The 25,032-nt window shown below is 43.0% G+C and overlaps 1 protein-coding gene across 1 annotated transcript in view; it reads right to left on the bottom strand.

The window, feature by feature from the left end:
* ADCY2 (adenylate cyclase 2) overlaps positions 1-25,032 on the bottom strand; it is a 404,666-nt gene that overhangs the window by 196,425 nt on the left and 183,209 nt on the right. The gene's annotated exons all lie outside the window — the stretch shown is intronic.

The raw sequence follows: 25,032 nt of genomic DNA, 5'->3' as shown, positions 1-25,032 counted from the left end.
GCCCTTCTCAGGAAGAACACTCTGCTGTCCATATGGCCTTGTCTACCCACTCCACATCCTTCCAGATTCTCAAATTTGGTGTCATACTTTGTTTTTTCAAGACCTCCATTTTGCTCCAAAAGAGCTGAGTTCATTCTGAATGTAGCGTTTTGCTTTGCTTTTTAAATTTAACATTTAATCAGATTTTTTTCGCATCATAAAAATTCTGTGGAAACAGGATTTTGAATGCTTAGATGATGTTCAGTTCTATGACTACATCAGAATTTAGTTATGTCCATACTATTTCACACTTACTTTATTAATATTCTTTGCATTTGTGTAATGCTACAGTGGTCAACCTTGTGTACAAAGCTTTGGCTTCATATTTCATCATTTCCTTAAGCTCGATTAGCAAAATACAATGAGTTGAAAGCCATGAATATTTTTAAGTTCTTAACACATATTGCAAAATTGCTCTGAGGAAATGTTCCACTGATATTCTCACCAAAGTGTATGACAATGGTCTTCTCAGTGTGTGCTCTTATTAGTACACTTTTTACATGGAGCGAGTAGTAATAATATACAAAACTGATCATTATTGATTTTTGCTTTTATGTGTTCAGGGTTAGACCCACAGGTCTGCCAGAGGATGGATGGCCATACCTGGATAAAATGCCCTACTGTCCCCCTCCTCATAACCTTGCTTCTCACCAAACAGGTCACTAGTGGCTTCAACAATGAAGGCAGGGCGTCAGTTTCCAAAGTCCTGTGCTCCTCTCTAAGACTCCCCCACTAGCCCAGATCATCTTATCCCATCATCACCTGACATGGTGAGCGTGAGTGGCTATGACTCCAACTTACTGGGGGAGATTTTATTCCAAAACCTTCAAGGTTCCCTTTGATGGGACTTCTCAGAGAATCACACTGTCCTCCCTCTGCACACTGTAGTCACTCCTCCTTATGACAGTAGGACGAATTTATCTGACTGCAGAGGCTGGGAGAAGGATCCTGATACTATGCAGCTTAGCCTGGCCTCTGCCCCTCTCGGGGGGTCTTCCCTCTGAGGAAAGTGGTCACTCTCATCTCCTCTGTTCTTAGCCAAGCAGGGAGCCCAGTGGACCCACATGCCTCTGTGCTGGGGGTGAGGAGATGGGTTAATCCAGGGGAATAGTAGTAAGTCCATTTGGCCCAGACCTAAATCACATTCTCCAAACAGTTGCAACAGTAATAAAAGTGATAGTCTGTTCTTCCTACCACCTGATGCCCTTGTCTATCTCTCGATAGGTTCTGAACACAGGTGGAAAATAGGGATTTTGGTTATTAGCCTCCTAAAACCCTGGGAAAAGCATTTTGGGGATGGAGGGGCAAAGCAGGACAGAGTTAGACATTGGAAAATGGTATGATGAGCTTCTCTCTGTGAGTAAACACAGATGCCCCTTAGAAGTGGGGGAAAGTGTTGTTCAGTCTAGAAGAGGTCTTCTAATTGTCCTGTCTAACCCACTGGTTTCACAGGCACTGCAGGTGGAGTATTCCCAGAGCTCACCCACATCCTCACGGCCCCCCGAAAATGTCCTCTTATGTGTCCATACTTTATCTGCCCCCTAGTAGTACAGATGACTAAAATACTAACTGTGGGTATTGCTCTGTGTGTATGTGTGTGTGATATGTGCACATGTGTGATATGTGTGTGTGATTTGTGTGTGCCTTATGTCTGGTATGTGTGTACATGATTTGAATGTAAGATCTGTGTGTGCTGTGTATGCTGTGTGTGATTTGTATGTGCAGTACATGCATGTGGTACATGTGTGTCTATGATCTGTCTCTGTGTGATTTGTGTGATGTATGTGTGATATGTAGCTATACATGTATGTGTTGTTTGTGTAATGTGTGAAGTACGTGTGCATACTGTGTAGTTTATACATGATCTATGTGTGATTTCCTATGATATGTGCATGTCACACATATGTGTATGTGTCTACGTGGTGCACGTGTGATGTGTGCATGTGACATGCACATGTCACACATGCATGTCATCTGCGTGGGAGGTATGTGTGCTTGTGTGTGAGTGTGCGCACTGGCCCAGAGTGTGGGAGTGAGGGGCAGTCTTCAGTGTTACTTCCAAACATTCCTAACTGCTTGGGGCTCTCCTCCTTCCTGTTGCCATACTTTCATACATCACCACTGTGAATGTCAACCAGTGGTTGTCAATCAATGTCAATCTTGTCAATCATTTCACTTGGGAAATCTGGTGAACTTCCTGGCTTCCTACTTGAGGAGGGTCCTCCTCTAGCTGACAGGAGTTAATTTCCGTGCCGTGCCCAATGGTGCAACTAATTCAGCCCTGTCATACTTTACTTCTGCAAAATGACTATCTACTTTGCTAAAGATTCTTCAAACCTTGTCATTGCTGGATTTGCTTTGAATGCACCAAAGAATGCAGGAAATGAGAAGCACCGACACTAACCAGGCTGCTCAGAATTAGAAAATACTATTGCTTTCCTTATTAGATGCAGCTGAAATAACAATAAAAGTAACTTACTGCTTATCTATGAGAGCTTTTTCTTTTTCTCATTAAAAAGTGCCTTCAAAGCAAAAATGTAAACATTTTAGGAAGTCAGCTCCTCCAAAATAAGAGCCAAATATGAGCAAGAGAACTGGAGGAAGCCATCACCTGTCTCCTGGCCCCCTTAGCAAGGAGTATGAACGGGCACTTCTATAACAACACCAAATCTAACCACTGGGACGGCAGGTACTGTCTCCTCCTTTTCTTCCTAGGATCCCACTCCCCAGTTATCTCTTCTGAATACCCCTGCCAGGGAACAGAGCGGGAGGTGCGCTCTTGTCCAATGGATGGGATGCCCCACCTTGCAGGCCCCCTGTGGGGTAATCTGTGGTCCTTGCCATCTCCGGCCTCTCCACCCCACTGCTGAGGTTGTGCTGCTCCCAGAAGGGACATGGCCACTCCACTCAGGCCTGTACACCTCAAGCTCTCAGTTCCCACCTGAGCCAGCAAGACAGTAGCTTCTATTTTGCAGGACCAGCCCTGTCGGAGGGTCTTCCCTCAACAGACCATTGGCCCCAAGGCGCACAGTTCTTCTCTTTATTTCCATAGACTTCTTCTTCCCACAGGTAGGCAGCCAGGGTAAGAGGCTGCTGCCTCTGCTTGTACTAGGAACTGCTGCCTCCTGTGCCATCAATGCCTGGCCCACGCCATCACTGCCTCCCTTAGCAACTGTCGCCCAGGACAAGTTATCTCTTCCTCCAGCTCAGTCTAACATTCGAGAGCCTCTGTGTTTAAATCCTATTTGTAGACTGAAGTCAAGGTACTCCCCCAGTACTACTGGGCCCTGTGCCCATCGCCAGTGTGGCTGGCCAGGAAGACATTTCTTGTCTATTAAGAAGCTCCCCCAACATTCTACAAGGGAAGGCTGTCTGTCTGTTTTTCCGTCGAAGGCAGGAGGAGCTTTCTGGAGAGAAGTGTGGCTTCACTCCCAGTGCTGCCTGGTCTCTGCCTGACACAGTGTGTTGGCAAATTTGTACTGTCACAGAAATTAAGGAAAAGCCTTCTTTTGGTCATTCATTCTGGATGGTGCATTGCTTCAAATAACACGCAATTGGAATACTTCCTGTCTATGGATAATTGGAAAGAACACATTAACCGATTTTTATTTGCACACGCAAAGGAAAATCCTGAAGAAATAAACAACTAAGAGCTTTAATGTCAAGTAAAATGCGTTATTTTTTTTTCTGATGGAAAAATTAATCAAATTCCAAGCATTTTCTGATATTTCGTTTCATCCTGAAATACTATACTCTAAGATGAACAAAATTGGCCCTGGTATTTTAATAACTATACAAATTTACAAACGTGACTGATGTCCTAAAGCATTTTTCTTTCAAACGGGTACATTCATATAATGACTTTGTATGAAACCTAGGGCACCAAGGAAGTGATTCGGTTAAGGTTTTCTTTTTGAAACTAATATCAAAGTATTTTGTTTTCCAGAAGATTGTTAGGAAGAACACATGATAAAAAAATCCTATTTTCACAATGTTGGATGTGTTTTATAACATCCTACTGTCTTGATGTCTTCTTTTATCTTGTTGCTTCATTTAGCTACTCTCACATCTGTCAGAAAACAGGAGGGGAAACTTGGCCTCCCACGAGACATCTTGGAAGAAAACAAAGAGTTTGAGGTAATAACAGCCATCAAAGTTTACCCTGAAGATTCAAACCAGGCCTTGAAACTGAGCAGGGACTGTGATCCAGGATCTGTACAAACCAGGCTGTGCCAAAAAGTCGTTGCAGAGCTTGGTCATCCTGCCACTCCCCACTTCTCTGTCTGCACTTTTTGCGAGTGTGGGGTGACTCAGTGATTCCAGGAGATGCACAATTAGCAAATCCTGTGCTGCTGGGAAGGCTGCTATTTGTCAGCAAATTGTCATTTGCTTCTTTCGCAGTGATCACCATTGCTCTTCCAAACATACCTTGTGTCTTTTAACCCTTGCAAGTGTCCAGAAAGTCAAACGATCAGGAGGATGGATATGTTTTATTATTTCATTTTATAGGCAAAGAAACAAAGGTATAAAAAGTTAAGAGACTTGAGGGAAGGCCCCTAGCAGGCTAGGCTCTCAGGATTGTCCCTGTACCATCCCATCCCACCCCAATTCACATGGGTCAGGTCAGGTTCGTCCAGGTTCGTCTGACCCTCTACTAGGGTGTGGGGAAGGTATTTCTGAGGAATTTCTAAAGAGACATGTGTTACATTGCAAGAAGCTAATATTTTTGTCCTTTATAAAGCATTTGCATCTTATGCTATAAAGTGCTTCCATCATTTACAGTTATTTTAAGTGGCTGCATTTTGGAGACCACACATCCATGGAGCATTTAACTGGCGATGCTTGCGTGTCTGTGTATGTTCAGAGGAAAGGAACTGAGGGTCAAGCTGTTTCTAACTGAATCATGTGACCAAGGGGGAATTACCTGAGGATTATTTCACCTGGGAAGAGAACATTTAAAGGTGTGAATTCACTGTCTTTAAACATATGAGAAATTATCACATGGCTTGGATAACCATTCAGATCCCTTGTGACTCTGAGATATTATACATTTAAAGATTTCAACCTTCTCATTCTTAATCTTACTTTAGTGGTTTCCCGCTACAATATCTACAGAGGACAGCAGGCACACACATGCATGTTGAGGGCAGAGAGTGGTTCCTGGTAATGAGCAGAAGCATCACTTAATGACCTGAATCACTTAATGATGTGATTTATCTGTGAACTAACTGCACAGGGTCAGAGGAGAAAGGATATTACAGCATTTGAAACAGGTCATCAACTTAAAACAAAGCAGATCATAAATATGCAAAAATACCAATTAGAAGTCAAAGGAAAATGAAAGGGAATACAAGAACTTGATAAAGAGAGCTGCAAATGAATATTCAGTAAGCTCCCTGAATCTCATAAGCATCAGATGGGTTTAAGTAAAACAATGCTCTTGCTTAGGGGAGAAAATGATCCGGTAGAATTTTCCTTAACTGAGCTCTCAGACATGGCTACAGAGAATCCCAATCCCATCTCCTTAGCATTTCTTGCAACCCCCCTAAGAATAAAATTTGCTATATGTCCTGGCCTCAGGATTTCTTCTCTTTATTAGTCATTTAGTGCAGACCAAAAATACTGTGTTTTAGCTGATAACATCTGATAATCCTTAGGTCATGTGTTAGAATATTCTTCCAGTTTAAAGTCCCCCCAAATGAGGAGGAGTGGAGTCAGTGTAATGGAACATTTGTATCCCCCAAAATTCATATGTTGAAGCCCTAACTCCCAAGGTGGTGGTATTAGGAGATGGTGCCTTTGAGAGATATTTAGGTTTAGATGAGGTCATGTGGATGGAGCCTCCGTGATGGGATTAATGTCCTTACAAGGAGGGAAAGAGACCAGACCTCTCTCTCAGCTGTGTGAGGACAGCCAGAAGGGACCATCTGCAAGCCAGGAAGAGAGTCCTCACCAGGAACTGAATCAGTAGGCACCTTGATCTTGGACTTCACAGCCTCCAGAACTATGAGAAATAAATGTCTGTTATTTAAGCCACCCAGTCTGTGGTGTTTTATTATGTCAACCTAGTAGACTAAGATAAAAAGGTATCAAGAAAATCGAAAGACCAACCACTTCAATGGGTGTTATTAGGGCTTTGGGTTAAAGACTGGAATTGAAAATTGGGAGTCAAATGCAATTTGATTTCCTATGGAAATGGCCACTAGAAGTAGACAGTACTGTTGGCTGTGATTATATTATTTTCATTATCCTCTTTTATATTACATTTCTTATTATATTATATCTGTTATTGTTATTCTTTTTGAACAGCATGTATCGTGTTATTTTTCCAGCTATATTTGGCCTGAAGGAAGAGCTCCAGAATCTTATACATAGATAGCACTCAACTCAAGTATAATAGCTAGATAAAATTGGAGGGAGGAAGTTTGGAGAGCCATTTGCTCCTTTCAGAAGCGCTCCACCAGCTCATTACAAGCCAATTGGAAGAGATGAGCCTAGAAGATACTCGAAATCTTGATAGAAAGTTCCTCACACAAATTAAGTCTTGGAGAACACAGTTTCCCTAGAAGAAGGGAAAGCTGGATTAGCCACACAGAAACTCAAACTTGTACTTCTCAGCTCAGTGACTGCAAGTTTGAAACTGATGGGGAGAAGGTCAGCTTGATTAATAGTTTAGATGAACAAAAAAGACAAACCATAGAGTTTCCAATACTCAGAACTTCGTGGAAGAAGACTACACAAGCCTCACTTCATCAAGCTTTCTAGCTGACTCTACTTTCCGCAGAGGAGGCTGCCATCACTCTGTTCATTCTCTCGTCCATTCTACCTGTGACTTCAAGCCCAGGGAACAATCTTAGCTTTCAGGGTTTAGCTCCTATCCACCATGGGAAGAGAGGAGACCAAACAAATGAGCTGTATGGGAAGTTACAAAGATAAGAAAGTAAAAGGAACGTTCTAATCAAGTTCTGTGACGAAATATCTTTAAAGAGCCATACGGAACCTTACAATTCTCAAAGGGAGATTTCTTAGGCCTTCAAGATAAGTTAAAAGGGAACTGCTATCACCATAACTCATAGTCTACTTTTCTTGAATCCAAAATGGAGCCAGTCACTTACTTTTTATTGTTGACCTCTTCTGCAGGCCATTTCTCCAAAGCAATGCCATCAGACATTTCTCTCCCCACTCCCTTCAGTTTCAATAGAGTTCAAGGCCTAATTTCCAGGGCACCTGTGATTACAAACTACTTACTTAGTCTTTGCCCAGTCTGAATGCTGTCTCCTGCTCCACAGTCTGCTGGCACAGTGATGTTTGGATGATTATGTCTGATACTCTGTCCATAAACCAATCAATGATTAACTGAACTTTATGTCTCTACTAACACCCAATAGAAGCCATTATCTCCTTGATCTTTGTGAGTCCAGATAGCTGAATGAAGGTTAGTTATCCCAAAGAGGTTCCACTCTGCTTTCTTCAGAAACTCAAGGGACCAGGTGGTCCTGAATCTTCCAAGGGACTTATTAAATGCTGGTCTCTGTATCTTCCCAAACCCTTTCTCCCATATGTAATGATATATACACAACAGGAGGACACATTTTAAGTGTTGTGTCTCGATGCTTTTGAAAAACTTTAGAAACATGTAATTATATATTAATTACAACCCAAATTCTACTAATCTTAAATGAGCTCTCCCCTAAGGATCTACACTAAGCAATATATAATTTGCCTAGTTCTGGTGACTTCACTGGACATAAAAATGAAAAAAAAAAAACAAAAACAAAAAAAAGAAATTTTAACACACTTCAGTTTAGACTTTTCATTAATTTAAACAGATTATCTCTCTAATTAATCTGAATCAATGAAATTTAGCTTCATATAAACACTGTACATAATTCTCTTCATTCATCATCACCTTATAGGTGACATATTTGATCCACATCTACTCATTTAAAACCAATAGGTGTTCAGAGTCAGATAACATGACTAAGGCTAGCAGGCACTCCAACTTGTGCAGCTAAGTGTAAGATGAAATGATATACCACTTTATGGTGCACGTGTGAGGTAAAATTTCTCTTCAAATACCATAGCATAAAAGAAGGGAGACATGCCTTTTATCGGTACATGGGGTACATCTGCACTGTTACCCCATTTTCAACTTGCATTGTGGCCTACTTGTAATCCCATTTATAATCTACACTGTAGTAGACAAATTTAGAATTGAACAAACCAAGCATAGTACTCTGCTGATTATGACTGAATAAGAGGACATCTTATGAAGGTAAATGGACCTAAACATAGATATCAAATGTAACAAGACAACAGAGAAACAAGTTTGCCGAGGGGCACAGGAATAAAAAACAACACACAGATAGCATGGCCAATCTTGGGCATGAACTCAAACATGATATTTGTAAGTACACTCATAGAGAAGCGACGGGTTGCAAAATCCTGCGAAAACAGTCACAGACTCCAAGTGCAGGAGAAAAGCAGTGAGTGCTCTCATTCACAAGGTCTCCTTTGAATTGGAATAACCTTTTTCATCAAGGCAAAAAGTGTTCCAAAATGTCACACTGTGATTAAGAAGGATAAGTAACTGCTTGGATGCATAACTGCAACCTTTTGCAAATAGGGAAACAAAAAATTTCCTATTACAAACTAAATGTTAGATGTTTCATTAATGACACTAATGATGAGAGGGGATGCCTGGCAGCAGCTTCCATTTTAATAGACTAAAAGGCTGAATGTACCGAAAAGTAGTCTCTCCCCAGAGTGTTCTCTTGGGTTACTGCCACTACCTTGTTTCCCTCCTACTGTATAGGAAGTGATTCAATGAATGTCTCATCTCAATTCATGTTAAACCATCAGCAGCAGTATGTGGCATTTCTGCAAAAGAACTACCAGGCCCGAATTTTTAAGGAATGCAGTTTTTAACCTTTAAGCGGATTCTCCGGTAATCTATAACTAATCTGTCTTTAAAACTCAATATTGTGTTGTTATGGACTGAATTGTGTCCCCCTAAAATTCCATTCTAACCTGTAGACTGTGTTCTGTAAGAATGAAAAGACAAATTTTAAACCAATTGACACCAGACTCTGACTTCTGGTCAATTTCAACCAGAGACTATACATTAGTTTGGCCCAAATCACCAACAGGTATCTCATGTTCTCCCAAACGGCCATGACTACAGTAGCTTTTCAAGTCAGCAGCATTCAATGACCATATTCAAAAGGAAAAGTCTTTGCTAAACATGTGTATTAATCAGCTCACGGGGCCATAACAAAATACCACAGACTGAGTGGCTTAAACAACAGAAATTTATTTGCTCACAGTTCTGGAGGCTGGACGTCCAAGATCAAGGTGTTGACAGGTTTGGTTTCTCCTGAGGCCTCTCTCCTTGGCTTATAGACAGTCTTCTTCTAGCTGTGTCCTTGCTTGGTCTTTTCTCTATGTGAGCTTGCTTGCCCCTGGTGTCTCTCCGTGTCCTAACCTCTTCTTCTTATTGGGACACCAGTCAGTTTGCATTTTTGCTCACCCTCATGGCCTCCTTTTAACTTAATCATCTCTTCAAATGCCTTATCTCCAAATACAGTCACATTCTGAGATACTGGAGGCTGGAGCTTCAACATATGAACTGGTAGGGGGAGCACAATTCAGGCCATAACACCATGATATTGACTTTTAAAGACAGATAGTTTATAAATTACCAGAGAATCCACGTAAAGGTTAAAACCTACATTCCTTAGAAATTTGGGGCTGGAAGTTCTTTTGCAGAAATGCCACATACTACTGATGATGATTTAACATGAACTGCGATAAGACACTCATTAAATCACTTCATTCAGTCAATAAACCTTTATTGAGCAATCATTTATGATCAACTAAATTTTGTAGCCCCTCCCCCCAAGAAATCAACTTTATTGGAATAAACGCAATAAAACAAACCAACAACAAAAGTCAGCAAAGCAAGTGAACAGATGTAGGGGAAGCAAGGCAAGCTTCTCGTGAGCTGGAGAGGTGAGATTTTAGTTGTAGCTACAAGCCTCTCGAGGTGATTGATATGAACATTCTGCCATCAGGGATCCTCATTAGGTAGCTGTCTTTATGAGAATTATAAGAATGCTTGTGGTTGAATGAAGCCTGCTGATAAACTGAGCACATGACCTCCAACATTATTATAAAATTTTACTCGCAAAAACTGAAATCACTAATGCAGAGGTTCCCGAAGTTTCGTGTTTCACAATGTCGTTAGTGTCTCATTAATATTTTCATAGCCCTCCTAGGCCAAAGGAAATACCTAACAGTCTTTTTTATTAAGTAGTAAGGTCCAAACAACTTAAGCACTGTGTTTTAACAACTTAGCAGTTATTGGAATTAAAAATAACCCAACATATGTATTGAAATAAAATATAACATTTTTATTTCATTCTTAAATAACCACAGTAACTTACTGTGGGCCCTCAGTAGTCAACGTGCTCCTTGAGTACTGCGTAACTTCACAAACCGTGGATTGGATTCTGGTTCAACACCACCACTCACATTTCCTGTTCTGTTTTGATTTCTGCATGGTACCATTTTTTTTTGTCACAACATCTGCTAAAAGCCCAGCTTTATAACAAAAGGAATGCAGTGCCATCTAACGTTGAAACCACAAACTACCTTGAGTTTGTGGTCTGCACGGTGTCTGGCAGATGTTGAGTGTCACTGTGCTTCTCTCAAAAATTTAAATATACTGGGGTGTGCCCAGGGGTGCCTTAGCATACAGTTTGGAAACCACATAACTAATGGAATACAGTTTCAACAAAATAAATAAATATATTAATTGATTAAATAGAGTAAAAAGTGTTACTAAAACTATAATGGGCATCCTACCTGTTCTCTCCTTCGTAAATTCTGAGAAGGTATATTTAATTAGACCCAAAATGTATGAGACATGCTGGCAGCTTACTCAGAGGTGTTTGTTTCTGCTAAACAAACCCAACCAGAAAGTATTATTGTGCAGACTTTTAGAAGATCACAGCTCAGAGTAGCGATGGATTTAACCTCATGGGTTAAAGTCTTCTGTGTGTCATTCTGGATGCAGGTACTTCCTCCTCAAGCCCACTTGTCTTCCTCTGAGACAAGAAGCAACAATCTTCCTGGGAGTCCATGAACCCAGTTTTGATCAAGGTCTCACCCAAAAAAGATGGCATATACAAAAGAGGGACAGGCTCATGAAATGACAATTTACAAAGGTTTCCAGATGGTGGGCTTTACATACACTTTTTCAGCTTAAAAAAAAAAAAAAGAAAGATAAAGCCCCAATCCTCATCTGGAACTGTCATGCCCATATTTTAAAACTCTCGAGTGTTGTCAAGTCCAAATGCATTTCTGTGATGAATTAACATGATTCCTGATGGTGTGAAGGAGTATTGCAAGCCAGGAATATAACAGAAATCCATCCAAGGCTACTAGAATTTCAAAGAACAAGTATATAAAGTTAAAAATACTCACTTCCATTTTCCAGGAGACATATTACATAAATGAACCTGCCCACTAAAAAATCAAGAATAAAATTATTAGATGAGCAGTCCAGAGGTACTAATATTTTAAGGACCATAATAAAGAGTGGAAACCCTAGTTGACAATTAATGAAGTTCCTTTTATTGTGTATCATATAAAAATCAGGCATTAACTGATTAGAGCGATATTTACTATCTCACAATTTATTTTAACAATTAGAGAAATATTTTAACATCTTTCTTTATGATTTAACAAGCCTATTTGGAATATGAAATGAAACAGAAGCAGCAAAAAAGTTTATTGAATGTTTAAAAGACAGAGATAGTAGTCTGAGAAATGATCTTTCAACTAGAAAGGAGCAGAGGCGGGCGATGCAGAGCTGCCGTGGTCAGGTGGTCCTGATGGTTGTTTTCCACCACCAGAGAAATTGAAATGCCAAGCTTGCTACACGGAATGGTTTTCACACCTCAAGGGTTTCTATAGGCAATCACTGCAACGAAAGAGGCTGATGAGAAAAAAACCGTGCCCGGCATCAGAACCACAAGGGAGTAGAATTGAAACGGAGGAAACAGTTTGGTTTTAGAATATGCATTTAGAAATTGCTTTATTTAGATAAATTTGACAACCAAATTCCACCACTTGCAAGAAAAATACTTTTTAACCTCTATGCATAAGAAAACCGCACAGACCTGGACCATCACCTTGATTATCAATTGTGTCCAGGCAATAGGGATTCCAGGCTCTAGTTCATTCCCTACGACTTCTGTCATCAATCTCTCCCTTCTTGAATCAGTCCCAGCAGCAAGCAAGCCTGCTCCTCAAGAAGCAGTACCCTCCCTTGATTCACACAGCCCTTCCTTCTCCTCCATATCTCATTTTCCCTGTAGAGACAAGCCTCAAAGTCTTTAAGTATGAGTTCTTCCTATTTCTTTGACCCCTGACTACATTCAAACTATGTAGCAACTGCAAGAGGCCACCAAAACTACTCTTGTCAAGGTTACCGGTCACCTTCAACTGTGCCAAACCCAACAAGCCCTTTCTGCGCTCCCCTACCACGACTCCTGAGCAGCGTCCTCAGCGGCAGCTGGGCACTTTCTCCTGCCGAGAATCCTGACTTCTCGAGGCTCCCTCAGCTCCATGCTCCCTGGGGTCTGTTCACCCTGCTGACTCCACCCGCTCTGATTCAAATGTTGCACTCTCCAGTGCTCCATCTAGGTCCCCTTTTCTTTACATCTCCCCAATCTCTCCCTCGAAGGGTTGTCTGTACACCTGACTTCTTCAATACCATCTAAATAGCACCAATGCTCAAAGGTATATCTCTATCCCAGATCTTCCTTCTGAGGTCTAGACTCAGCGAGTTGGCATCTCCACTTTTATGTCTCATGGACTTACCCTACACTGAACTCTTTCTACGTCCTGCCCCTGTCTGCATCTTCAACTTCCATTCACGTCCTATGCCCCAATTCTACTCTAGGCACCACAATCTCCTTTGAGGTCCTCCAACTTGCCCATCTCTCCAGGCTCAAGGCCTTTGCACACATGGTTCTCTCTGCCTGACAAGCTCCTTCCTGCCCCTCTTCCTATGAGGAACCACTCCTTCTCATCCCTGGCTTCTATGTTGGCTCCTCCCTGAGCATGCTCCCTGAGTGCCTCCCTGTTACTCACCAGCACTGCACTCCGTTATTTCCTCCAATATCACTTGCCCAAAAAAAGGCAATAGTTTGTGTGTATTCATCTGCTTATTGCCTGTCTCCCCTGCTATGTTCTACGAGGGCAGAGACCCCATCTGTTTTTTCCCTTATGTATACACTGGGATAATTCATATAGGGCCTATCATGATATGTACTTGGTAAATATTCCTTGAATGAATGAATACAATCCCTCATATCCACAATTTGCTACATCAGATTTGGAGAGATTCTAATTCATGCACTGAATACAAATACATTCCTCCATTTAACAAATATTATTAATACTACTATGTCCTAGGAACTATTCAAGGTGTATGGACTATAATTTTAAGTAAACAAAAAAGACAAAAATCCTTGCCCTCATGGGGCTTACATTTAAATATGATTTTTGGCCTTGGGTCAATCCATTCCATTTTTCTGCCTTTCATATTTGGGGAGAAATCTTCAGAGTTGCTTTGTAAGATGTTATCTTTAATATTAGGGTTATGCTTTGACATATACCTTACGTCCCTTCAGTATATCCATGTAAATGATACCTGGGAGAGACATGAAGAATTTGGACCCCAAATTGTCCTTCCAGAGTTATCCTGAAAAAGACGCAGATATATGTTTCATAACCTGAAAGCGAATGAAACTCTCCTAGGCTGGCCAGATTTGACTCTGATCTGTTGGATAAACTAAAACATCTAAAGAAAAGATATGTGCAAAAAAAGAGGGAGGGTGAGTGGGTGGTGAAGGTTTTAATTCTGGAAGCAAAGAAAAAGGCCAGTCTCTGAGAAAAACAACACTGTCTAGAAGAGAAGGCTGATTCTAGTATCCGGCCCACCTGGCTGGTGCGTTCCTCTGGTGGAGGTGCATACTTTAGGCTTTCGAAATTGAAGCCTTAAACCAGCATTCTCAATGGGGGCTATATCACCCCCAAGAGGGCAAACCTTGGGGAAAGCAAAAAAAAACTACTTTTTTTAACGCATAATACACAGATACTGTCACCCATACATATCCCTGGCGCATCGACATGTATTCCTAACAAAAAAACTTAGCTTTGGCCCACACCTAACATCTTCCTTGGAGATGTTTTTCAGCTGAGCTGGGCTTCTGCCTCTGAGAAACTGCAAACCACTTTAAAGATTTTATTTATTTATTTTTTTATTTTTTTCCCCCCAAAGCCCCAGTAGATAGTTGTATGTCACAGCTGCACATCCTTCCAGCTGCTGTATGTGGGATGCGGCCTCAGCATGGCCGGAGAAGCAGTGCGTCGGTGTGCGCCCGGGATCCGAACCTGGGCCGCCAGCAGCGGAGCACGCGCACTCAACCGCTAAGCCATGGGGCCGGCCCCTGCAAACCACTTTAAACCAGCTCTAACCTGGCCAAGGGAGCAGCACCTGCACAGAAGGACATGGAGATGACCTGAAGTTGCCTCTGTTTCATCACCACACAGAAATCTCTCCAGCTGCGGACCTGTGCATAAGGGAGTTCAGAGGACTACACATGCACCAACTGCTCCCGGAAGTCATCACCCCTTTCCTGGAATCCTGATGATGCCACGGCCCCTTGCCCTTTAAAAGTTCCCCATTTTCCTGTCTTCAGGGAGAAGGTGTTTTAAAGCATGAGCTCTGCTTCCTCCATTCCTAAGTTTCTGCTTTGCTATTCTGAACCAGGTCTTGTTCTATTGGTGCAGGCGACCCCAGGCAAGAGCTCCCACTTGCGGGCCACCGGTCCCTTAGGGCTGGGTAACAATATGCATACATCACATAAATAGATATACAATATACCTGTAGTATTACAACTTCATGGGGGTCACTTAGGAAATAAAAACATTTAAAAAGGCTCTTTAGGAGAGTAGCAGTGGAGAAACATTGCCTTAAACATATAAATCCCCACTCCACCTGAGCTATGTCCTTGCTCACGGGTGACATATGGATAAGGTGGCTTCTTGCTACAGAGAGAGAAGGTGACAAGCAGTTTATACAGCTATGTGGTCTCCCCTACAGTCACATTCCTCATGATAAATTAGTCAATTAGCATTCTGGGTTTAAATATCATTCTTTTTCACTTTTGTTAGAGCAAGTCAGCCTCCCTAGTTTGGTAAAGTTTGAATTATTAACAAGATCCCACTTCTGGGTTCTCCAGACTGAGGACCACTCCCTGCAGAGGAGGGAATGTTCCCAAGCAGACAGATGCTACCTGTGTAGACGGGCTTCCCCTGGAGACACATCTTCTGTCTGATCACATCATTCTTCAAATTAAGACCAATTAATTTACAACTCCAGTCACCACAGATTTAAATACACCCTTCTTAACCCATTTATCTTTCCCACTTGGTAATGTACATAAATTACACTCCTCTCTGCACATCTGCAACTCTGCCATCTTTCAAAACCATAATGAATCTAATGAAAACATCACCATCACACACAAATGCAGATTTCATGCACAAACTATGCACTGTTTAGGGAACCAAAGATTTAGATTTTAAAGCACGCTGTCGATTGTAATTGCCATAGAAATATATCCTCCGCCACGTCGTCAGCAATCACTTCGCCAAGGTCTTTTCCCCACAAGAGCTCCCTACACCATGGTTCTGAGACAGGCTGTGCGTTAGAATCACCTGACAATTGAAAACACTAGGTACGTGCCGGGAGCCCACTCCTGGAGAATCAGTAGGTTATTATTTTTTAAAATAAATCTCCCCACGTGAATATGTTGTGCACTACCACTGGAGAAACTAATGTCAGATACAAAGCAGATGACTAACCTTGAACACTGCCAGAACAAAGAAACAATTCAGGTGGAGAGAAGAGCTGAGAATTTAATAATTGACTGAATAATGGCTAATGGTAATGAGGATGCGCTTCCTCCAGAGGAGGTGGGCTTTGCTATTCAAACTAAAAATGTGAGGTGTGGCATGACTATTTAAACCAAAGGAAAGACACCCTTGCACTCATTTAGGAGGGCTCCTGCATTGATGAGGGGAGGGAGATGGACACTGCAGGAGGAGGACCGGAAAATTAACTGGGATAAAGTTAACTGTCCACTGAGGTGAGCGGTAGGGTCTGATGGGGGAGGGAGAAGGAATGAGATTAATAAGAAACAGCCAAGGCCAGCCTCAGGTACTCACATCTGAACAGATAAATGGACTTTTAGAGGACCCGCAGTAATCGTGAACTGAGACGGGTAAAGATGGAAGACGGTATGCACGCACTGTGACGTCAGAGAAACATTCCAGGGAGGACAGGTTCCCTGTAACCTCTAAAGGAATAGTTCAAAATGCACTCTTTCAGGATTCTAGAGCTCCTACCTACAGCATAGGCAGATGTCTCGTTTGGAAAGCGAACAGCAAATATTCAATAGTTTCTACAACAAGGGGAAAACAGAAATCATCAAGCTAAAACTAGTTAATAAATGAGCATTCTGAAGTTGTATGTCATTCTTTGGTCCCTTTGTTAGAGCAAGTTGGCCTCCCAGGTCTGACAGCGTTTGGATTAGCAAACCTGATAAGGTCTGGATGAACAAGGGGTCACACTTCAGAGCCTGCCAGAATGCTCCCGGGGGATCCTTTGCAAATAAAAAAATGTTGCATTTCAATGATCATTGACCAAATTTAGATTTAAATGTAAAATTATCTCTTTCATAAATAATAATAATACATTTTATTAAATTATATAAATAATTAAACGATAGACTACATTTTATTAAATTTTGCATTGATAGTTGATTAACTAAGACACATAAATTGTTCTAAGTATAATTTGTTTTTCTCCAGGTTTCTCCTTTGTTTCCACCTCCACATCACCGCTGGATGCAGGCCCACAGGATAACATGGTAGCCCATAAGGAGAAAATTCTGGGTGAATTTTCTCCTGCAGTGAAAGCAAGGGCCATCCCAGAACACACTACATTCAGTCCAGTCATTAAACCTCCGTGGGCACACTCGTGAACACAGCGCATCCCTGTCTAAACAACCATCCTCCTCAGGTTTAATGGTAATTTCAAAACGATGGTAGTGGAGCTTCTGTCAGGGGAGGAGGCACATTCCAAACAGCGTTCGCCTGTATATTTAAAGGAAAAAAGTCCTGCAGTCTGGTGACTTATGTACTTTGGAGTTAACTATTGCCTACTAACTTAATAGCTGTCCTTATCAATCCTGGCATCACAGGAGATGACAATATTAGGTGGTGTGGCGAGGACTCAGGAACCAGGACAGGCTGGGTCACACGAGCACTTCTGAAGGAGTGGCCAGCACTGTTGGTCAGCTAGTCAAGACCTTTCCCACCCCCTTCTCCCCGGGGAACCTTCCAACAATCGAGGCTGGAAATCTACACATTTGCTTCCCCAGGTTCTTATGTGACTGGAAGTGGAACCAGATGTGAGTGAAGTTGGCTTTGGAAAAGGATGGGTCTCTGTGTCAGCTTTTACTTTCCTAATAAAATGGAGCAGATGCAATTCCTGGGCAACTTTCACTTTCCTACTCCTTCTACTTGCTTTGAATGTAGATGAAATGGCTGAATCTGCAGCAGCCTTCATATGACTGTGAGTAAAAGCCAATGGACTCCTGGAGACATCAGTCCTGATTTCATTAATCCACTGGACAAAGGTCTGTTGCCCTCTACCTTTGGATTTCTTTTTATTTGAGACAAATAAATTCCTATTTGTTTAAGCCTCTGTCATCTGGTATTCTGTTTCATGCAGCCAAATGTAAAGCTGACTCATATGACTGGGATATCCCAATTGAGTCAGCAAACACAGCCTCCCGCATGTAGCAGCATAAGCTTCTGTTGTGTGTAGTTTGCTGAGTGTGTTTGGTGTAAAGCGAATGAGTAAACTGAGACCACACATAAAAGCTATGTATGGAATGTACCTTAAATAGGCTGGCAAACCAATAACAGAAGGAATTCAGATCACTCTGAGAAAAATTAACCTCTTTATGATAATGTGTGGGACCAACTAAAGGAGACTTCTTGAAGGCAGGCCTTGAGCTAACTATTAAAAGGTAGGAAGGAGGTTGCTCCAAGCGTGAAAGTCTGAGATGAGAGGAGGCAAATCGGCCAAATTAGGAAGACATCCTGGAGCGGAACAGTGGAGGGATTAAGAACGATCAGTAGAAATGGAAGAAAAATTCCTTCCCCCAAGGAGCTTACTATATATAATTATGAGGGTGCAATAAACTCACAAAAGGAAAATGTCAAAGCAGATTTTGCTCAGGTACCATTTTTTGATTGTAGTGGGTTCAATGATGCCCCTCTCCTAAAAACATATATATATATGTCTACCTAGAACCTGTGAATGTGACTCTACTTGGAAAAAATTAAATTTTTGCAGATGTAATTAGGTGAAGGATCAGAGACGAGATCATCCTGGATTAGGGTGAGCCCTAAACCAACCACAAATGTCCTTACAAGAAGACAAGACACACAGAAGACAGTATGAAGATGGAGGCAGAGAGTGGAATGATGTAGCCGCAGCCCAGGAACAGCTGGAGCCCCCAGAAGCTGGAGGAGGAAAGGAGGGGAGGATTCCCACCCAGAGCTTTCGGAGGAACTGTGGCCCTCCCCACACCTCGATTTTGGACTTCTGGCCTCCTGCCCCGCGAGGGAATAAATCGCGTTTGTTGTAAGTCACTAAGTTTGCAGTCATTCGCGATGGCAGCCCTAGGAAGCTCATGCACTGATGCACACTACATACATTATTGCTGAGGAAAGATGAGAGGAACGCAGCAAGGCAAGACCCCTGGAGAAGGAAGGGAAGGATATGGCCAAAGGAATTCCCCATATTCCTTCCCTAAAGTTATCCTCCCCTATCTTCTCTATGCATTTGGTGTCACCTCCTGCTACCTGATCACCCAAACCAGCAACAAGACACAATTCCTTGACCTGTAATTTTTCCCACAAATCGCTAAGCTCTGACAATCTTATTTGTTAAATTTCTCTTGGATCTGTGTCCTCCCCCTCTATTCCCGGATCTTCTGCTCTGTTTCTCAATCAACTCTGGACTCTTGCAACAAACTCTAACAGGGCCCCTGTCCCTGGGCTGTCCCTATTCAAATGCATCCAGCAGCAGCCACTACAGTGATGCAGAAGAACACAAGAGGCCTGGACCAGCCAGCACAGGGGCGATGCTGTGGCAATGGGCACCTCCCAGATCTCCGAGGCTCATCCACTAAATGTCCCTTTCTCCCCCAAGCTTGAAGTCCACCATGGATCAGCAGAGGGTGGGGACCCAGGCTGACACAGGCTTCACTCAATGGGGGCATCCACAATTACCACAGCAGAGAGAAGAGGATGGCACAGAGGCTCCTCGGGGAGATGCCACACATCTCTGCTACTCATTTGACAGATCACCTGAGCTCAAGGGGGAGGGAAGCGCAAGCCCACCGTTTGCCCATGAGCACACAACTCAAATCCCCACCACCCGCACCGGGTAGCCCTCCCCTTAAACCCTCTGCAGGCAGCTCTCATCTGCCTAAAGCTCCGGTCTGCAAACTTAACTCTGCATTAGGAAGTCCAAGGATGCATGTTTAACACACAAAATTCCAGGATCCACTTCCAGAAAATTCTCATCAGTTTGGAATGTGGCCCAGGAATTTGCACTTGAACAGACTTCCCAGGTGATTGTGGTGTTGGTAGTCCATGAGCCACACTTTAAGAAACACTGTATAAGCTTCTTAAAATAGCATAGGCTGTCCTTGATGCTGGGCCTCACCCCTCTCTGGGCTCATTTACACTCATACCCCACCTTGGAGCCATTTTGCTTCTTGATGTGAAGCCACTCTGATTCTGGTGGCTAGCCTTTGCTCTCTGTCTCTGCTCCACGCCCTCCTTCCCCTTGCTCCCGCTGCCTCCCTGCCCCTGTCTAGCGTGTGCTCTGATCAACATCTAAGTGACCCAGGACTCAGCCCAGGCAGCTCTGAAAGAGGGAGCCTTTCTGCTCCCATCCCAGCCCTAGCCGGCCTAGGCGGCCTCTCCTCTGCTCTCTACCACCGGAGCACAATGCATATCTTGTGCTGAACCCACGCTAGGACTTGTCCCGGGGCATGATCGATCACCTGCTTCCGAGGGTATCTCCTTCACGAGACTGTGCAATTAAGAGCAGGGGCTTTTCCACCACCGAGCACAATGCAAAGCATTGCAAAGCATACAGAAGACGTTGCATTAATGATCGCTGAATGAGTCAATGAGAATGAATGAATGAACTAACAAATAGTCTATCCCAGCTAGATGCTTCTTTGAATATTTCACTGTTCCTGTCTCACTGCTCCAGAAGAAAAATCAGTCTCAACTTGGGAAGGTTGAGCACAGGAGGCAGAGGGACCAGGACTGGTACCTAGATGGTCCATGAGTGCATCACCTCAGCTTTGAACTGTCTTGATTGTGGGGCCGCAGCCCGAGGGCACCGACTTCTCAAAGAGGGCTCTGCGCTGCCATCAGAAGCTGCCTGAGCGTTTGCTCCAAATCCAGCCCCAGCTGCAGCCCCAGCCTCGCCCTGGCCCCTGCCTCCCTCTCCCTTGCCTTCAGGCACACAAAGAAATAGCAATCGCCAGACAGGGAAGGAACCAGCAAGCCTAATCTTGTTTCCTTGCCCTTTAGACAGTGAAAAAAAAGACAAAGACAAACAGCGATTTCTGGGCTTTGCTTGGGGATAGCTCTGACCTGAGACACATCTTTTGGGCTCGCCTCTTAGGGAAGCTCAAACGTGGCTCACAGAGCTGCTTCCCCGCTCCCTCACTTTTCCTCTACCTCACTTCCTTGTCTATGTGGACTCTGTTTAACTTGGCTGTATTACGTGTAGGGAGCCCATCTCAATTCCTGTTTGAAATAAAGTGAGGCCTGATTTAACAAAATAGCGATGACTCCAATTCATTGACTCAGTAGAGGCCATAACCTCAGGGATACATCCCCTATGACATTAGTTCTGTACTAGTTAATAATAATAATATCAATAACAACAACAACAACAATAATAACAACAGCAGCTGCAACACCAGTACACATAGTACTTACCCTGGGCCAGGCACAGTCTCAGGTACAGCCTGTTTATTAACTCACTTAGTCACTTTAACTCCCCATTTTATGGACCGAGGTGTGGGGACAGAGAGGGGAGATGATGTACACAGGGTCCCCTGAGACCCAGGGGGTCTGACTGCAGAGCTCCCCAGCTCAGCCACTCCTCTCGTCTGCCCCAGATGGGGAAATTACAGAATTAACTTTTAGGAAAACATTTTAGATTTGTTGCTGCTGTTCACACACTCTCAATAACTAGAAGACAGTTCCTTTGGTCAGAGTCAGTGAACTCATCACTCAGGGAGCCTGATCACTGTTATAAATACCAACCTTGTCTTAAGGGAGGGAACGAGGAAGCCAGCTACAGCACCAACCTGGAGTTTTGTGTTGACATGGGATCCCGTGCCCCACACAGGCTATATGGAATGATACAGCATTTGATTATCATGGAAATGTAGCCACTGGCAAGGCTGTTATTTTGTGCCTCAGGTTATCTATATGAGAAATGGACATTTAAAAAATTACTTTCTACTTTTTTCAAAAGGAACTATGAGATACAGCTTACCAACCATGGAAGGATGGAAGGGAAAGAAAATACACAAATTCCTCAATAAAGAAATATATGACTGCAGAATAACACCTACTGAGAAGTTTCCCCAAATGGGGAAGGCACACGGATGCCCAAGGGAGGCTATCAAGCTGGAAAGTGCTGTCGACATAGGGTTCCCCCCTTCACCCCAACCCAGCCCGCGGGCGAGGGGACTTCTGAGCAGGGCTAGGCCCTTGCAGGGGCATTCTGCTGGGGAGACCTCCAGAGGGAGTGCCGTCAGCAGACTCAGAACACTGGGAAAGGATTATTTTTAAAACATCACCACATAAAATTTCCGGTGTGTCTATATAATTAGCTAGTATTTTAAAATGAAGTCATTTGTAACTTAAAGACACTGAGAGCTCAGGAGATGTCAAACACTTGTACTTTTGTTTTTGAACATTAGAGAGGAATTTTTATCTCCAACAAGTAGATATGTGAGAGAAAAGAGAATAACAGATTGCTCTTTCCTTGAGGGTTCACACCATTTTTTACAAAGCCAGGAACTGAAAACACTTCATGTATGTTTGGAGAAAGCAGACTTAAGTGCTTCCAAATATTTCTGAGGCTCAGGGGATTACCACAGTTAAAGATTTACAAGAAACAGCTCCTTAAAAGATTAATATATAATATTAAAATAATAAATGCTAGAAAATTAGCAATGACAATAGTCAATAAGGAACGTGCTGTTTAATAAAAAAAGGTAAAGCTCATCTTGACCGCTCTTTCATAAAAAGACTGCTGTTTTTTAATTCACTCCTGCTTTCTTTCCAGGAGCTTGCACGGGCGTGTGAGCAGGTGTGTGGGGCCTGGTGCAATGTGCTCACTACAAGGGGACAATTATAATTAGATAACGAATGAAATCGCTATCCCCTTATAAACCACTTTGCCTTGAAGAACAGAGAAAACAGATTAAAACAGAGGGGAGAAAAGGTAAACCAATTTGGAACGATGCGCCAATGTCTCAAATAATTGGCTTAGGGAGGCAGTCAGGGCAAGAACAGACAGCCTTTAGCAGGCTCTGGAGTCTCTCCACAGAAACTCGCCTTGGGGCTCCAGTCCTCCCCAGACACCATCTTTCTTCCTGCTGTGAAATAAGGCTCCTGATGTCGATCCAAGAGGGTAAAGGGGCACACTCTTTTTAGAAGAACTTTAGGTTGTTCTCTTTAATAATTTTAAATAGTGTCTTTAGGGTGAATGCTTTCAAAATATAGAAAATTCTACCCTTTTTTTTTTTTTTTTAATTTTTTGTTTATTGCAGTAACATTGGTTTATAACATTGTAAAAATTTCAGGTGTACATCATTGTACTTCTATTTCTGCATAGATTACATCATGTTCACCACCAAAATACTAATTACAACCCATCACCACACACATGTACCCAATTATCCCTTTCACCCTCCTCCCTCCCCCCTTCCCCCTTTTTGGTGAAGTTTTGGTCATTGGGTCATTTATTCCTCAGATGTTTTATTGAGGACAAGACAGACAAGTGCCCTCCTGCAGATGTACGTTCTGGCTGGGGACAAGGACAACAGATGCCTAAACTCATTAATTCAGCCCATAATTAATTACAGATTGCAGAGTGCAAAGGAGGGAAGTGCTCTGAGCCAAGACAACACCCAAGGGTTCTGGGCTGTTTACAGGGAAAGGCAGGAAGCTGAAGCAAAGCACCCATTATTGTTATAAAAACTAGAAAGCTCCAAGGCTCCTCCCCCAGGATGCTCCTCCCCCACAAGGCTCCTCCCCCATGAGTCTCCTCCCCATGACGTTCCTCCCCCATGAGGCCCCTCCTCCATCAGGCTCCTTCCCCACGAGGCTCCTCCCACATGAGGCTCCTCCCTCATGACACTCCTCCCACATGAGGCCCCTCCACCATGATACTCCTCCCACATGAGGTTCCTGCCCCAGGAGGCTGTGCCCCCATGAGGCTCCTCCCCCATGAGGCTCCTCCTTCATGCTATTTGAGCTTCTCCTCTTCCTTTACTTCCCAAGGTTGGCCAGGCACTCGTCTGCCCAACATCCCCTAACCCTTGGAGTCCTACAGGCTGCCTCTGGCTCTCTCATTCTCCACATCTGACTGGATGGAATATCTAGACAGGTCAACCTCTAGCATGTCTCCCACACTGGCCACCTCACATTTCCATGATTATCCTTCAGGTCCAAGCCACTGTTTCCTCTCACCTCTCACCTAATCTCCTGACTCTACCTTCATCCCCACCTGTTGCCTCTCAGCAGAGCACCCACTAACTCTTGAAAGTCAGACCATGTCACTCATTAACTCGTGATACTCTGGTGGCTTCTCAAATCAACTCAGAGCAAAAGTCAATGCCCTTAACATTGCTTCCCCAGCCATAAACGGTCCACCCACCCCACCTCTTGAATCCCATCACTTGCCGTGCCCTGCTCCTGCACACTGACTTCTTTGCTGTTCTTTGTACCCAAAACTCTCTTAACCCAGACGTCCACATCTTTCAGATCTCAGCTCAAATGACACTTTATCAATGAAGCCTTCTGTGACCAGCTTATTCCAAATAACAATACCCACCTCCCCCAGCACTGTAGAGCCTCTTTTTCTGCTTTATTTTTTCCATAAAATTATCACGTTCTGCTACATTACATTTTTTAACGTGTTTGTTTACTGTCTCATCTTCCCCGTTAAAATGCAAATATCCTGAGGGTGGGGTTTTTATCATTTGTGTCCACTGCTTTCCCTAGCTTCTAGGAAAAGTGCCTGAGAGTATTTAATTAATCCATGCTGATGGATATTTGATCATCCATCAAATGACTGTATCTGTTTGGGTCAATGTTCCATAACATGAAGAATACTCTCGTTTTTGAGTGAGTTTTAATGACTTTCGATTATTTTTTTCTTTACTCATCCTATCCTTTCTCTCTCCTCCACTCCATCCTCGTTAATAACACAGAGTCCTGGGGAGGAAGAGAAAGGTAAATATGCTCATCGGGGTTAGCAGAGAAAGACGCAACTCCATACTCTGCTAACCCGTGCTTCTCTGTGCACAGGAGGGAGATCCTGGCCAACGTCAAGCCAACAACCTATTTTATCAAAAGCCCTTCAAGATAAGTTCACTTACTTGAGTCACAGTCCCTGCTGGTTTCACACGATATACTGAAATAATTTCCACTGAGCTCATAAGAGAAACTTTTTTGGGCTGAATACTGAAGTGCTCAATATTGGAAAATTTTACACATGAAAAGTAC

The sequence above is a fragment of the Ceratotherium simum genome, chromosome 18, assembly GCF_057802395.1.
Source record: "Ceratotherium simum simum isolate JZ-2026a chromosome 18, ASM5780239v1, whole genome shotgun sequence".
Classification (NCBI taxonomy): domain Eukaryota; kingdom Metazoa; phylum Chordata; class Mammalia; order Perissodactyla; family Rhinocerotidae; genus Ceratotherium; species Ceratotherium simum.
This window is presented reverse-complemented; position numbering and strand designations above follow the sequence as displayed.